The sequence below is a fragment of the Arachis ipaensis genome, chromosome B4 (assembly GCF_059453495.1).
Source record: "Arachis ipaensis isolate K30076 ecotype BB chromosome B4, ASM5945349v1, whole genome shotgun sequence".
In the NCBI taxonomy this organism is placed as follows: Eukaryota; Viridiplantae; Streptophyta; class Magnoliopsida; order Fabales; family Fabaceae; genus Arachis; species Arachis ipaensis.
The window spans coordinates 128187428-128203404 of record NC_142439.1 but is presented as its reverse complement, the minus strand read 5'-3'; positions in this window follow the sequence as shown (position 1 = coordinate 128203404).

The window sequence follows — 15977 nt, the reverse complement described above, 5'->3', positions numbered from 1 at the left end:
CACTTTAGTTGGAAAAAGATTGATGTTGTAATGTAAGAAATGAAAACCTACCAGGTTCTAGCTCTTAACTGCATGCTTATTGTTTCCTTTGTCATCATTCGTGAAATCGAATAGTAAGGATGGTTGTGAATTTAGGCGTAGTTTATGGGTTAATATTCCACATAAGTTATAACACAAAATGATATAATGAAGATGGAACATCTCTCTGTTTATATTATATATTATTATATTAATTAATGGTGGTTTAGTAACTATTAATTCGTGTCTTGCATCTAGGTCTCTATTTGTTTCTAAGGCGATAAAAGCCGGAGATTGTATTTTGAAGGTTTCTTATAGAGTGGTAGGCATCCACTCTTAATCTTTCCTCGAACTATATGTTATGGCTTGCTTTTTATATGTCACAATGACAAGTCACTCTTGATAACATAGTATTTGTAATTGGTTTTGTAGCAAATAACAGCAGATAATATCCCTGCTAAGATCAAATCTCTGATCAGTGAGGAAGTTGCGAATGTTGCAAAACTTGCTGTTCTTCTTCTAATTGAGGGGAAATTGGGTCATGTACCATTGTTATCATGTTCCTGTAAAAGGTTTCATCTGAAATTTGGGAATTGTTGAACTTTTGCAAACTTTTGAGTTTTGCTCTTGGTAAAATCTAGAAGCTTGCTTGTATGTCTGAAATATCTCTCTCTGTATGCAGGACTCTCAGTGGAATCCTTATATCTGCCGTCTACCATGGCAAGAGGAGCTGCATAACACGGCAGGTTTTCTTTTCATTTTGGTTTTTGAGTAATGATCTTTATCTTTTTAACATGGTAAAAATTGTTCTTGTTACATGGTGTATGACTATGATTTATTTTTCTTTTACACATTTCATTACCTTGTGCTATTATAAACTATATTATTAACTATGGTATTTCTTTTGATCTTAGACTTTTTAGAATGAAAGTGAGCTGGAGATGATTCATCAAAGCTCGGTTTATTGGGAAACAATTAACCAAAAGTCTCAAATTGAAAGGGACTTCTTGGCGATCAGGCCTGTAAGTGCTTTGTGTCGGCAAATGCAAGTCATTTTCTGCCAGGGGAGGAATACACATATATAATAGGATGAAACATCTTAAGAAAAAACTAATCAGAATATAGAAACTTTATACTAGAATAGGTAGTCTTGGAGTATGGAGTATAAGAGGTCATGATGAATTGATTACTTCTATATTTGAAATTTAGAATCATTAAGAGTTCTTTCAATCAAAATTAAAGAAATGTATTGAGGACAGTAGAAGAACAATGTTTGAGATAGAAGATCTTGGGGTTTCTATTCTTTAAGATTTGCATGTACAGCGACAGTCTCTACTGCAAGCAAATAACACGGTAGTGTTTAGCTTTCTTGAATAACTAACGATTTGTCTGCGTATCTTTTGGTAATTAGTTATATTTTAAGAACTATACACCCCTGAAATAAAAACTTAGGCAGTATTTTGACTTTTATCTCTGGAATTTGACTCTCATGTGGTATTTGTATAGTGTGTTTCTAGTTTCTTAACTTTATTTGCGGTTGAAGATATGTTCTTTTGTCTATTGATGGTTATGTCATCTCATGCAGCTTTATGGAGTAATATTCTATAGTTATAATCTCTTCTATAGTTATATTCTATAGTTATGTTCATTGTTCAAGAGTTTGGACATAAGTCTGTATTTTATCATGTTATTTTTAATATTTTGTAGTTGTAATTAATGTGATTGAAAAATGATGGTAGTGTACTATATTTTGTTTTAAAGTATTTCTTTTATTTTAATTTTTTTTTACATTTTTAATGTCTTGCTTAAATATTTTTTTAATAATAAATGATTAGTAGTGTAATAATAATGTAGATTAATTTTTAAAAATTATATTGATAGGTTTGAAACTTCCACAGAATAGCTATTATTTTTAAAATGAAAGTCTTTTTGTGGGGGTTTCAAACCGCCACAAACATTGAGCAATAACTGCCATAAAAGTTCAATATCACCTAAACATACACAACACCCTCCCCCTAATAGATTGTGGAGGTTTTTAAAAACCTCCACAAATTTAAGAACCTCCACAAACCATTCGATGGGGGTTATAAAATCTTGTAGTGTGAGAAAGATTAATAGAAGATTTTTTTTTTGTATCCTTGGTTGTATATAGGGGTATCGATATTTTTTTTACAATCAAAGGTGGAGATTAAATAATAAATTTTATAAATTAAAAAATAATTTTAAATAATTAGAAATTGGAGTTAGTGTGATTCATATAAGGGTATCCATATTTTCCTTTATAGGTAAAAATTGTAAAAAATTAAATGCACTCTTGATGTGAAGTTGATATTTAAGAATTATTAGATGATTTGATATATTTATCATTTAACAATTTTTAATAATTAATTTCACATGTGAATTTTTACTTTTTTATAAATATTTCCATGATTCAAAAAAGCTATCAATTTTAATAAAGTAGTACATTGAAAAATTAATATACTTGGACAATCTGAGTATATTAATTTTTCAATATATTACTTTGTTGAAATTGACCATCATTTCAAAACGGAAGCAGTAACTTTTTCTTTACCTTAGACCTGGCCTCCAATGAATAGGAAGAATAAAAATTTGAATCCATGGCATGAATTCTTGCCAAGTTAGCTAATGCCTTTGCTAGCAACAAAATGAATTTCAGGTTAGCGAAGCTCAAATGGTGGTTTCTAAATTCCTCCAAATGGATCAATCAACAAGAAAGGAAAGAAGGAAGACAATACCAGCCTCAGTAACATCTCTGTTCGTAGCAATGGTTGAAACAATTTCATAGTCAAAAAGACCATCAGACCCCATGACAATTGTATCTCCCTCTATCAACTCCACATTGCTTACCTGTTTTCCCAGCTGAAGAGGTTGGTATGAGAAGACATAACAGAAAGAACCACAAATATCTCGAAGCGAAATTTAGAATATATATCAAAATTGCAAAGCTGTGTGCAAAGGCCAGCACACAATTCTGAGTAAACATTACATGTCTTGAACTTAACCAAAGGAAACAATGAAGAAGTTAAGATGAATGTGAAGTGGTACCGCTGCATCAAGGTATGTTTGGCTGGCCCTCTCGGAGCTCAGTTGGAATGGACAGTCAAAGTAATGTTCTTGTGGTAAAAGTAGAAAAAATTAAACTGCCTGGAAAAAGAAAAACAGCACATAAGAAAACACTTGCTTGATTTTATACCTAATATTTCATTATTATTATTATTATTATTATTATTATTATTTATGTGACTACTAATTTTGTATTTTTTTTTATCCTAATATAGTAATATGTTAAGGAATATAAGAATCAACATCTTTAATTATGTTTAAAAAAATAAAATAATTTATTTATTTAATAATAACTAGGTTCATCCTATTTAATTTTAATAATAGAGTTGCTACAAATAAAATAATTTATATTTTAATTTGTTTGAGTAAATCTAAAATAAAAAAAATCAAAATATTTGAGTAATTCATATTTTCTTTTACTCTAGTATCTTTTTTAACATTTTCTTTTGACATCTTTATTTTTGTTCTATTCTAATAAATCTAGTTTAATTATATATATATATATATATATGACTTCAATTTCAGATACGTTATAATTCAGATTTTACACAGTTATATTATTTTAGATATGTTGTAGAAATTTGATATAATATTTTAAATATGTTTACGACACATCTAAAATAACAAATAACAAAATTAACTTATTAACTAAATAATATCACCTCTTCTCTTTCGTATCCAATTATATCTTAGTTTCATATGTTTATGTTTAAACATTATTTTTTCTTTTTTTCTCGTGTGATTATTTTTGTGGTAGTTTTTTATTATTTTACATATGTTCATAACACATCTAAAATAATAAGATACCACATAAAATACTTTTGGTACACATCCAAAATAATAAGACAATACATAAAATATTTTTGATACACATCCAAAAATTATTTAATTTGTGCTTATATTTTTTTAACAAAATAATTTTTTAACACAAAAAATTCGTTCAAATAATCTATATTTATATTTTTTTAATATAAATAATTTTATAACACATCTAAAATTATAAAATTACACACTAAATAATTTTTTAACACATTCAAAACTCATCCAAAAATGATTATGTTCATTATTCTTATTAATTAGAACTGAAAAAATTATATATACCCATCTTAAAACCGAAAAGAATTTATTTTAATGGGTAAAGTATATTTTTTGTCTTTGATGTTTGGTAAAAGTTTCAAAAATACTCCTAAGTTTTATTTTATTTCAATTTTGTTCCAAAAGTTTTCGATTTGCATTCAAAAAATTTAAGACTAATCTAACAATAACGCATAAAAATTATACTTGATTTGCTTGTGTTGAGGGTTGTTCTTATAAAATTATTGTTGAATTGGTCTTAAATTTTTTGAAAAATTAGCCGTCAAGGGTATATTTGATGCAAATCGAAAACTTTCGGGACAAAATTGAAACAAAATAAAATTTAAGGGTATTTTTGAAACTTTTATCAAACTTTAAGGACAAAAAGTATACTTTACCCTATTTAATTTTAGTTTAGTTAAAATTTGATTTTGTTTTGTTAGATTTAAATTTAAATTTAAATATTTTAATTTTAAAGAGATATAATTTTAAAATTTAAATATATAAAAAAAGGTTTAAAACATAATATCTAAAAATAATTATTATAATGAATAATAAATAATAACTAATTAAAAGATAAATTATAAATTTATAATAGAATATTAGATACCTGATTGCACACTTGCACCGATACTTTGTTAGCTCTTTTGAAATGGAGTCCACTGGGGCAGCGGCTAATCACAAGGGAAAGGGAAAGCTTCATTATACGGCCATGGATTCCTTGCTCCTACATTTTTATAGGTTTATCATTAACCATCATAAAAATAATTACAAAATGTACCCCATTTTTTTTTTTGAAAAATTTATTAAATAGATTTTAATTCCTTTAACTTTTGTTATTTATACTTTTTCCCTTTTTTTTTTAGTTTCAGATTCAAAGGCATTTGGAGAAGAGAGGTCTGCTAGGGTTTCTCTCTTTATCAATTTCTGCTAGAATTTTCAATCTCTGTCTCTCTCTCTCTTCCTCTTCCCTTATTGGAAATCTCAATATCTTCCTCTTCCCCTCGCTGCCGCAACCTGCGTCCGCCGCCGCACAACATACCGCCACCGCGCAAGACGCCGCCGCCGCCGTGCAAGACGAGAAACTGAGAGAGATTAGAGTTCTTGGAGAGCATCAACGAGACTGATTAAATCTCCTTCCGAAATAGAGTTCTGAGTTTTCTCCTGAGTTTTTTTCTGCCGTCGCATCTGACTTTCTTCTATTTTGTTCTGTTGTATTCTGTCAAACAACTTCCGAGTTTTCTTCTGTTTTCTTCAAACCGAACCCTTAGTTTTGGATGTGCTCTAATTTTGAACCATTGCATAACCCAGTTTCAGGAAAGATGAAATGGTACAGAACTACAGATTTTAAAATCTCTCAATGTTGAACTTTTCATTTCAACGGATCCTGCTGTAAGTTTCTTCCTCACTGTGGTTCACTTTTTGATTAGTTAGGACTTAATTAAATTGCATGAATTAATTTGATAGGATCACAGCTTTTTCCTTTGCTGTGTAAATAGATTATGTTTGTTGTTTGTATATTGAATTAGTAGATTACTGCTAGAGTAGGAAGGGATTTGAGCTAATTTAACACGTCTAAGAATCTTAACACGTCGAAAAGTTTTCTGAAGATTCTCTCATCATTATAAGTTGAACCTTGCATCATCTAACCAACCATCCAACAAAGAAGAAAGAAGAAGAGAGCCATCATCAATCATGGCTTTGAGTTTGAAGGAAACTTTCTATATATCTCATGGATCACCCATGTTGGCCATTGATGATTCAATTGAGATAAGAAAGGTGCTCAAATCATGGAAGAACATCTACCCTCAGACCCCCTCTGCCATTCTCATCATCTCTGCTCATTGGGACACTCGTGTTCCATCTGTCAACATTATTGAGAAGAATGACACCATTCATGACTTTTATGGATTCCCTAAACCTCTCTACCAGGTTTCTTTCCTTTAGATTCATTCATTTCCTTCTTTGTCATCCTTCTTATGCAAAGTTTCATTACTTAAGAAAGACAACACTTTTGTATACATGTGTGGACTCAAAGGCATGGAAAAAGGAATTGATGACATCATGGTTTCACTTGCTGCCAGAGTTGGTAACAAACATGAATCTACTTTGTCACTTTAACTTGGATTTTATCAAGAGAAAAAACTTGATTGATCATGGTGTGTTATTTGTGTTGTAGGCATTGATTGAACTGAATACAAGAGGCAATTGAAGAAGGCAGAGCAATGGAATGTGAAAGTCTACTAATTTATATGATCACTTTCTGTAGATATAAAGCCATGTTAGTTTTTCTATGATCATCATGATTTTCTCCTCCTTCATGAAACCACTTCATCATTTTGAGGGTCATACAAATAATATAGATGAAGGCAACATTGTTTTATTTACCTATTTCCCACCAGATCTTTTGTGAGGATTTCTTTAATACCATATAGTTTCCTTAATGATTAAAATCATAGTTTCGACACAGTATAGTTATAAAGCAATAATTTGTTTTCAGTAAGCTATTTTGTATCACTTTTGAGACATTTAAATTTAAATTGAAACTAAATTTGATTTCACAAACATTAGAAACATTCAGTAGTGTTGGTGCTTGAAGGTGGTCAATATAAGGGTTAACTTGGCCATCAATAAATGAGTTTATGGTGGCTGAAGATCATGCCAAACCCCTTTAAGCTAGCCAAGCAAAGTTTCTTAATTGAATATCTTATTCTTGTTTAAATGAACTATGATTTAAATTGTTTCAATGGAACCAAATTTAGGTGCTCAACTGCTCACAGAAACTATATGCATATATAATCAATGAGGAAAATGCTATTTCAGATAGAATTTTTAGTTATTAGCAGAGCTAATCTTAACAAATTATTTTGTTATTTGTAAATTATCAGTCTATAATTAGGAGTTTTAATTTATCTTTTTATTAAATATCAAGAAAAAAATGATCTTTATAGTGATTTTTAATTCAAACAAGTACAAATATCAAATTTCTAATTGACTTGTATATAAGAAAAAATCTTTATTCAAATATATGGGTTTAACATTGTCTTGTGATATGAATTAGCAATCTGGTATATCCAAGAAAAAATCTGGCCAACAGATTATTACTTTTACCATAACAAACGAAGGAATCAAGATCTGGAATATCTCTTGGAATCATAAAATCAACGAGGCATTCTGTTATTTGCTTGTTCTTAGTACTGTAATGATGCCTTGATCTCATTATCCAATTATCTTTATTTGATTATTGTCTTAGTGATAAGTTGGAATTTCTGATGAGAAACAAACAATTTGCAAACCCAGCAGCTTAGTTAGATCATGGCTTCTCCTTCTCAAACTCACTACAATGTTGCAATGCAGGTCCTTCTCAAACATCTAAAGGTCGATTGTCATTTTGTTTGACAAAAAGTTCAAGCGGGTGTGATGAAATTACTTTCAGTTCCTTCTTCTCAACAATTGACCGACATCCTTATCAAATCTTCCTCCACTCAATCGTTTCATGCTAATCTTTTCAAGTTGAAAATTCTTAACCTATATCATCTTCAGCTTGTGGGGGCATATTAAATCGACTATCTTCATATAACCAAAAACAAACTCAAAAAACATAATCAGCATTTCCTTCCTTTCTACTACTATTTTTCATCACATGTTTCTATTCTCATATATTATTCTAAAAATAGTGAGTCATCATAATTCTGTTAGTCATTAGAAATCTCATAGATTTTAAAAGATTTAATGAGTAGTAGATTTTACATAAATTGTATATATATTGCACTCACCTTCTCTGTTTTTTAATAAGAAAATAGAAACACATTTTTTTCTCTGTATATATCATCGTTATTTACGGAAATAAAATATATAGGTTATGAATAATTTATATTAACCGATAAAGTAAAGGAAATTAGTAATATATAGAAAGATAAATTAGTGTAAAAACTAATGAAACATAGCTTAGTAATTTGTCTTTCAAAAAAAATATTAAAAATATCTAAAAAGATAATTACTCATTCCCAAATGTCTTCATGCTGTGCTTCCACCTTGGTCCTATATTGCCAAGTTCCACCTTGGTCCTATATTGCCAAGCATTTTCTTGTATTACTTTTCTGCTTTAAGTTTTTTAGCAAGTAATAACCCTTTTCTTTATGTTCTGAGTGAGATCAAAGTGCTAATAAGAGGAAAAAGCAGTGTTATTTTCAGAAGAAAGAAGAAAAACTCAAAAAGGTGGTTGTGGCAATTCATCAAGTACAAAATGTGCATGATGAGATAGATGAGGTGTTTAATTTTCTCTTTCTCTATTGTGAAAGGCACTTTCCTATGCCAGCTACTGCATCAGCACACAGAAGAGGTTTTGGCCATTTGTATAGAGTGGTGTCAAATTTATAGAGAGAGAGAGGTACTCAAATCCATAGAACACGAATGTGAGGAAATTTATTTATTAAAAGTATTGTGTTTGGAATCTTAGGGTTCTTAATTGCTAATGACTTGGAACAACATGACAACTATTTTGGACAAACCATGTTCAGTGGCACCATTAAATACAACAACATTACAAGCCTTATAATAATTAATAACTATTCATTATTTCAATCCTTTCATTCAACTGTAAAATCTGCATATGTTTTAAATTTTCAAACTTGTATCATGTCATTAAGATACAAGGTCAGAGGACCATTTTGTGACACTTGATTCTCCGTATAAAAAAAATTAACATGATTTAACAAAAAATATATATATATATATATATATGCTTACAAGTTACAAGAGCATAAGAAAAACACCTACTTGTAACATAGGATGGTGGTGAAGTCACAAGATATGGAAGCTGTGATATGTTTAAGAACTAATAACCAGAGCACAAATGAAGTAGATATGTCACATATATGGTATACAATAAATCAAGTGCTACTTCATCCTAACCTTTTGATGTTATCAAATAGTGATCTGCTAGAGTGAAGACTCAAAGAATCCAGATGAAGTATGATTGGCCCTGATTCATCACCTTTATCCGGGATACAAATAATGATCAAGCTCCAATGAAGACTGAATACGTGAAACATTAGAAGAAAAAGAATCCAGAAATGAGAATGGACAGCTGTGAATTGAAAATATTCGAAATGATGAATTGAAAACAAATCTTTAAAGATCGTCTTCACCCGAAGTGGACCATATATCCCTTCCCCTCCAGATGGTGCAATACTGCAATGCTTGACTCAATTATTCTTCTAAAAGCTTATACAGAAAATACATTGTGTTTGATATTGGATACAAACCAGTATTATCAAAGGCAATGAAAAACTAACTGCAATATGAACTGACAATCAATGTACAGAGAAATAGCTTATCCCTCATGCCCAACGATGCACTTATCAGTTATCAATAACATTCTTCTGATGTTTCTTGCTTTATCAATAAGTAGCACAAAATAACAAAGAACATTGAAAGCTTCTCATAGACAAAAATGTGGTGCTAGCATCAGGTGAAAAATAGATAGATAATACAAAGTGAGACTTACAGCAGCGTCAAACCTCTGAACAGTTGTGAGAGGAAAATATCGACCCCCCTTCAATTGTTTCTAAAACGCCGCACAAAAGTATGGTAAGTATAAATTGCCAAGTATAAGCATGCAAAGGGAGAAACAGATTATAGCCAAAGAACGAGCAAACAAAAAAGTAATAGAAATATGTTCACCTCAGCGGTGAAAATTAGCATCCATGTCCTCCCAGGAGATTCATTGCCACCCAGGGTTTCAAGAAAGCCAGAAGGATCAATTTTCGCTTTCTCAATGACAGAAAGTGCAGACAGAATCTTCTCTGCTGCTACCTTTCTCGTCTTAGCTGCATCTTTTAGCACTTTTACACTTTCCTCTACTTCCTAAGCAGACATGAAAATAAATAAATAAAGCATATCAAACTCATCATGGCCATTAAAATAGAAATTAAAAATACTTTGATATTGTTATCCGGCTTAAGCAGATGCATTATTCCATTTCTCTTCTTATGTGGTCCTCAAATATTTATTATCATTATTAATTAATAATTATCATTGTTAGCCGTTGAAATTCGTGACACAAAAAAGAAAGAAACAACAGCCTCTAATAGCAATACCACATTTCCTCGGCTTAGTGTCACTTTGTATTTGCTTTTTCAGTTTTTTCAACTTATAACTGTACTCGCAATAAGAATTTAGGGAGTAAAAACCGTACTTACAAATGAGGTTATCTTGGTTTGAAATTTAATGTGTAATTTCACACATCAAACTCATCCAAAACTATGTAGTCCAAATTGAGTCAATTTGACTAAAAACACATTTAATATTTATGTCTCATTAATTTCCAAATATTTGCTTCTCAAAACCAAATTCAGCATACTTATAATGAGAATTATGAGCAATCCCCTCAAACAATTTTGGCAGCTAAAAAATATTCACTTCACAGATGCGATCAAGAAGACTCCATTAACCACTATAGACGGTGGTAACCCACTTGAAAATTCATCATAAAAATTTCACAGGAATACCATAGAGTAAAATCACATATCAACATAAAAATAAATATACTGGTCAACTGTGAATTGAAAACATACGAAATGATGAATTGAAAAGGCATAATGATTAACTAACCTCCAAGCGTTTAGGCAGAGTCCTGCACGGCGGCGGTGGAAGCAGCGCGCGGCGGCGGAAGCAAGGCGCGACGGCGGACGCAGGGAGTGGCGGCGTCTGATGCGTGTTGTGGCGGCGAACCAGAGATACAGTAGAGGAAGAAGATGAGAAAATGGTGTTGTTTGAAATTGAACCTATAAACCCTAGCAGACCTCTCTTCTCCTTTGAATCTGAAACTAAAAGAAAAAGGGAAAAAGTGTAAATAACAAAAGTTAAAGGGATCAAAATCTATTTAATAAATTTTTTTTAAAAAAATGGGGTACATTTTGTAATTATTTTTATGATGGTTAATGATAAACCTACAAAAATATGGGAGCAAGGAATCCATGGCCTATATATATATATGGCCATGGATTGCTTGCTCCTACATTTTTGTAGGTTTATCATTAACCATCATAAAAATAATTACAAAATGTACCCCATTTTTTTTTTGAAAAATTTATTAAATAGATTTTGATCCCTTTAACTTTTGTTATTTACACTTTTTCCCTTTATCTTTTAGTTTCAGATTCAAAGAAGAAGAGAGGTCTGCTAGGGTTTATAGATTCAATTTCAATCAACGACATTTACTCATCTTCTTCCTCTGCTGTATCTCTGGTTCGCCTATTCTTGCCGCCACAACACGCATCAGACGCCGCCGCTCCCTGCGTCTGCCGCCACTCCTCACAGACTCGGAGGAACGAACTATCAGTATCACCACCCTGTTAAATTTCGCAGAGAAAGAATGAGAACCAGAGCGACCCTTGATGACACTGAAATAGGACAACTTTTCTCAACCCTACTTCTTGTTGAGGACGACAAACCCAGCAAGGTATACTTTTTCCTCTGCCTTTTTTCCAGTTCGGTTTGATTCTTTTAGAATAGTCAAGATGATGAATTTTGAATCCTTAGGGTAGCTTTTCAGGCAATGATTTTTGCCCTGCTTCGAGTTTCCTTGGTGTTTTGATTTGAATTTGATATGCTTTATTTATTTATTTTCATGTCTGCTTAGGAAGTAGAGGAAAGTGTAAAAGTGCTAAAAGATGCAGCTAAGACGAGAAAGGTAGCAGCAGAGAAGGTTCTGTCTGCACTTTTTGTCATTGAGAAAGCGAAAATTGATCCTTCTGGCTTTCTTGAAACCCTGGGTGGCAATGAATCCCCTGGGAGGACATGAATGCTAATTTTCACCGCTGAGGTGAACATATTTGTATTACTTTTTTGTTTGCTCGTTCTTTGGCTAGTAGTTTGATCATGGCCTTGACATTTGTTTTCAGTCTATGGAGTATGTAGTGATAAAATTATGATTCTTCCTCAGCTTAATTTGCTCTGTGCTGCATTATTATGATTATTGTTATTTCTTTGCTCTCACAAATATATTAATGTTTTTGACGGCTCTGATATGTCAATTCAAGTGATTCTTGGGTTATTATAGTGTCACAATCATTCAGTTGGAGTTTCGAGGCTCACTCCCTCACTCCTGCTCGTGCAGCTAACGATTCAGCAGTGGAAGCACAGTCGCCGGGCTCACCTCCTGCCTCCGTCGCGAAGCTCTGTTCCACAGTTGCCGGCGCCATCTCTGTTCCACCAGTCAGCGCTGCTCCCCCTCTTGTTCAGTATCTGCTCTGTTCTAGCTTCTAGCTTCTAAGTTCGATTTTAGGATTTTTTATCATATATCTGTGTATTCTTAATTTACTTTGGTGAATTTGTTAATTATTATAGCATTGTTCTGATTTATGTGATTTATGTTAATTATAATTTATATTTCTGATTCTGATTATTCTTGGAATTTTGATTTTCTTCATTATAATTTATATTTCTGGATTGTTTGTGATTTGATTTCTGTGACTTCTTTAAAATTTTGTGATTCTTGGGACAGGCTTTAATTCAAGATGGTATGGTATCGTTTCTGTGAATCAATTTCATTAGGGTTTGGTTTATTGATTCTTTCACTCTACTCCCAGGGAATGGTGGTGGATTGGATTATTGTTGATAAGATTTTATGACTTGTTTCTGTAGATGTTGTTGTGATCAATGTGGTTGTTGGTGGGGGAGTGGTCGAAACGCAAAGCAGTTTCCATGGCTGAAAAACTTGAACTAGAGAATCTGTATAGAGTTTCATTATCCTTTTTCTTTCAATGCATGTGTACTAGTAATTTGTAATTCAAGGAAGGTAGCTTGCTTAGAATCTCCATTAGCCTAGGCATTAGTAGTGTTATTCTGTTTCAGTAAACTAGTAATGTCTCTTTTGTAACTGCCTATTAACTCTAAAATTCTTACTTTGCAGGAAACTAAAACCAAGATCAAAGAGCTTACTTTGCTAGAAAACATCAAGAGCAACCCATCACAAAGTAATAATATTTTTTATGATCTAAATTTAATGTTAGAATTTATAGATTAACCTTTTTTCTTTGAAGTAAATAAAAATAATATTTTTTCCATCATCAAGAATATATTCAAACATTTCAGGTAAGACTGTTAACTAGAAATATAGCAGTGTTGATGCATATGTTTGTAGTTTTTATGCTTCAGTTCATATGTTGTGATTGTGTTGGTTTTTTTGTTATTTGACTTTTGAATTTGTATTTGAATGAGATAATAACATTGTGATTTATGTAGTATTTTTAATTTGGATAATATTTTAAAATGTATATTAGACTATAATTATGTTTTAATGTGTTTATTTATATTTTATTTATTATTTTATTATAAAACAATATTTTCGGTTGAATTACGATCGAATCAGTTGAACTAATAAACCAGTAAACTAGTAGTTAGAGCGATTCGATAACCGGTTCAGTTCTCAGAACCTTGTTGTAAATAAAACAGATACGAACAAACAAAGGAGTATATATAATTAATCAAAGTTCTGAAAAATCGGATTGGACCGTCCGATTCGACCAAAAACCAATTCTTTGGCCGGTCTGAATAATGCCCAAAACTTTGTAGAAACCGGACGAACCAACGAACCTTTTGAACCGGGCCGCTTTTTAGGTTACTGGTTTGGAATTTTATATATATTAACAAAAACAAAAGTTTCAGAACCCCTTTCCCTTTTCTCCCACACCCACGGCTCAGGCACGGACCTACGTGCAATGAAGAGGGGGCATTTACCCCCATAAAATTTTTAAAATATACACACACACACATATATATATATATATATATGTATATATATATATATATATATGTTATTATATTATGTTTATTTTAAAATAAAATATAAATATTTTTTTTGTGTTTTATGTTAAAATTTTGTTATTAAACTTAACATATAATAATAATAATAATTATATTATTAAATTTGAGTTAGTATAATAATAAAAAATAAATAAATAAATAAATGAACTCAAAAACTAGTAATAATATTAATTTTATTATATTAGTTAATTAGTTGATAATTAAATTAAAACTTAATTTTTTAATTAAATATAACTTAAATTATTAGTAATTTTTTTAAAAATTATTTAAGATAAAAAAAATATATTATCTATATATTAATATTTTATATTAATATTCATTATTAAAATAGTCTTAATTATAGTAATTACTTTGGTTAAAAAAATTATTTATACCATAAAGACTATAATAAATAGACTTAACAGTTAAATATGAGATAATAAAAAATAAAATAATTTTTTAAGAATATATATAAAAAAATTAATATTGTCATGTTAAAAATAAAAAGAAAGTCATTATAAGTGACTGTGTGTATATTTTTAGTTTTTATTAATATGTATAGATAGTTATAATTTAAAATTTTAAATATATCTAAATCAATTTGGATTAGTCGAGTAATCAGCTTAGTCATCGTCCGCTTAAGCAAGTGTTGGGAGTTCGAATTTCATATCGTATAGCAACTTATTGGCCAATTACAGACTTTTAAATGAAATTCAAATTCATAACGGATTAGTCCTTAACTTGTTGAGTATTGTAGAAAACCAAAAAAAATATATCTATACCTAAATTTTATTATATTTTTACCCCGCTGCAAAATTTTTCTGGGTGCGTTACTGCCTCGGCCCCATCCCCAGCCCTTCCCCCTCTCTCTCTCTCTCTCTCTCTCTCTCTCTCTCTCTCTCTCTAAGTTCAAACTCACCCGCCGCCTTCTCCATCGCCAAAAACTCACGTCCACCGCTGTCTCACCGCTGCTGTCGCATATGCTCCAGTCGCCATCCCCACTACTCAAGCTCGTCTCCTCCGTTGCAACGCGTTTCGCGTTGCCACTTGTCTCCTCTATCTCCCCTGTTCTGCCATCGCCACTACTCGTCTCCTCCATCGCACAGTCCCTGTTCTGCCGCGCTCCAAGGCTGACCAATTTGAGCTTGTTGGGCTCTTCGAAGCTTGGGGGTAAGGTTCATCTTGGCGGTACTTGAACTGGGATAACTTCCACTCAAACTCCAAAAGATAGACTGCTGCAGAGAGAGAACTGGCATAAGGAAATTTCAGGAGGGATGGCCCTCCCTGCTCCAGTTCGCCGCGCTCCATCTTGTGTGTGCGTCGTGCTCCCTCTCCCTCACCTTTGTGCTCTATGCTGTGAAATTTATTTTTAGTTATTCTTATTTTCTGAGTTAATTCTTGTGTGTCTGAGTTGATTTGCTGAGGTAGTTATTGTTGATTGTTAATTTTTTGAGTTTAGTGTGTTCTTGAGTTTGGTATGTTCCTTAGCTTTTCCTTGTTGACTGTATGTTGAGGTGTCTTCTATTCTTCTAATTCTTGTTCTGGTTTTTTTTTTTGTGACTAAATAGAAAAAAAAGAAAAAAATAGAGACAAAGCCAAATTAATTGGCTAGATTCATATCTAAATCTATTAGATGTTGAAGCTCACTCCATGGTTGGCTCCAATTTGAGTAAATATCCGCGCCAGAAGCAGCTGCTTTAGCCATACAATCTGCAACACTATTTGCATTCCTCTGAATTAAAAGAATAGAGACTCTCCAATTCCAATTCATAACCTCCTGTATATGCTTTGCCAAATCCCATTCCGGAATATCCTTACCAAGCATTCTTTGGTTTACCAAGGAAAGAGCTTCTAAACAGTCTGTTTCACAAATAACCTCACGAAATCCACTCTCCCAAGCAAGAAGTAAACCTCTCCAAATTGCATACAATTCAGCAAAAAGAATACTGCACACTTCGACTTTCCCAGTGCAACCTTTCAACCAACATCCA